At 36.5% G+C, this 2,225-nt stretch overlaps 1 protein-coding gene across 8 annotated transcripts in view; it reads right to left on the bottom strand.

Annotated features, from left to right (window-relative positions):
- CNTNAP5 (contactin associated protein family member 5) overlaps nucleotides 1-2,225 on the bottom strand; it is a 289,841-nt gene that overhangs the window by 196,506 nt on the left and 91,110 nt on the right. The window lies entirely within an intron of this gene.

The raw sequence follows: 2,225 nt of genomic DNA, 5'->3' as shown, positions 1-2,225 counted from the left end.
GTTGATGCAAGAAAAAAACATCCAAAAGATATATCCTTCAATATCAAGAGGATAGATCTTGATATTGGCTTTCCTGCCTAAAGTCTATCTGTATTTATTTACTGAGTAATAGACCAAAGAAGTGGGCACTTTTTCTATAGCTTTTCTTTGTTTCTCCCTCCTTTTTTTTTTTTTTTTTTTTAAACTGAGGTCCAAACAAGAAAGCTCCAAGAAGCATCTGCCAAGCATAGTGACATATGTACAGTTTGTATGTATTATTATTAATGGACACTGATAGTGAAAATATTCTGTTCCCTAGGCACATTATATAATATGACTGATATAATATCCAGTATATAATATCCAAACGCTCTTGGGTCTGAAGGACTTGACAAGGAGAAATGAATAACTGTGGACCAGCAGTACAGTACAGAATGAACATCTGCGCCCTGAGACTCCCAGGAAAACACAGGCTGGGGTTTCACATGGAGAATGTAGGACACTCATTTTAGACATTTAGCAGTCTCCTGATGACAACATGAGAGTAGAGTTAGAAAACCTTGATCCAGAGTCAGATTGAGGTTTTCTTTTGATGCTGCTACAGAAATCCCACCCCGCAATCTCAATAAATTATTATCCCCCAACATCACCCAAAGAAAAGATCTGAAAGCATCAGCCAAAATCAGCTATTGCCCCAGTGCCATCCCATAGGACCTGAACCTCAGATTTGTGGGGATTTATTGGATTATATAGAATTACAATGCTTTGCCAGAATTGCTTTTGTCTTCAAAACAGTTCCCAAGCTGAAGGTATAAAGTTCTTTTTGGATCAGCTTTCTTAAATGAACTGGTACAAGTTTGGATGCTTGCTTGACTTTCAATCAGGACAGTGGCCCTTCTGAGACAACTATGAAGCATATTTTAAACTGATACATCTAGTTTCCAAATGTAAGTTGTTGTAAATGAAATCATTATTTTGGTGTATATTTCATGTTTAGTCTCAGTTCTCAAAGGAAGCTGGTCTTTCCACATAAATTCTCCAAAGCCTATCAAACCTTGTCTCAGGGAAGGAAGAACCTTCTCCAGAGAAGGCTTGTCCATTCTAATCACCAATGTGGGAGTCTGCATATTTAGATTAAATATAAGTGACTCACATTAAGTGTTCCCTAAACACAACTGCTTTGCTAGGTTTTATTTCTGAGCCAAATCTCATTTCTCCTTGAAGCTGTAAAGGCATGCACATATATATATATATACATACATACATACACACACACACGTAACTTTCATAGTATTTCAAGGACTTCAAGGACTGCAATTGCACCCCTAACTCATGAATATTATTCCCTGAAGGTTGAAAGTTCAAGTAATGTTATTTAAAAATTACTCTGTCTTGGTTTGCTCACACTTTGTTTAATCTCTGATTACAAACTCCAGAAACATAAGCTGACTGCTGCAGAACAGATATATGCAACTCCCCAGAAGTGTGAGATGCATATTAAAAAGTTTAACAGTTACATTTCAAAGAAATACAGACAGGTTTACTAATATATGTACAGATGTAATGAAACAGGTCTTTATTTCCACTGCAGGTATTGAAGCTTTGGCCATAACTACAGCTTCCTACCTCTCTTCCCATCTCACTCTTCCTGTCTCAACTCGATTTCAGATATCACGGCAATTCTCTTTCTCCTCCTTCCAAGGTGCTCACCACTTTATTAGCACATCTAATAAGTAAATTTGATACCTATATAATACCACTTTGCTTTGCTTAGCCAATGGTCTGTCAATGCTTAATATCTTAATAAAATCATAGTCCTAGAGTAGTTTTCAATGGTTTGTTTATAGCTTGCCTCTTATTATTACACATTATTTCCACCAACCATATGCAAAACTTCTGTTCCTGAGTTTCTTGCTACAGGAACAAACCAAAATTTAGAAAGGCTTCAGAGCAAAATAGGTAAATTACTCTAACAGTTACTAAAGACCTGAACAATCCAAGTCCAACAAGAGCAGCTGATAAACTGGTTAATTATTAAAATTAATGTAACTGAGAGAATCAGTAGAAGTGACACAATTTTCAGCAGCACGACAATTCATTTTATGTACAGTAACGTACAGTAAGACTACTCATTAGCTAAGAGTTTGCAAATTAAGTGAATGTTAGGACACCTAGACCCATTCTCAGTTTTCCTAAAAGTTACCAAACAACTGCAAAGGAATCATCAAGATCCGCACCCTGGAAGC

Source organism: Anser brachyrhynchus (genome assembly GCF_964034855.1).
Source record: "Anser brachyrhynchus genome assembly, chromosome: 7".
Taxonomy (NCBI): Eukaryota; Metazoa; Chordata; class Aves; order Anseriformes; family Anatidae; genus Anser; species Anser brachyrhynchus.
Note: the sequence above shows the minus strand (reverse complement) of the source record. Positions and strands in the feature narration are given on the sequence as shown.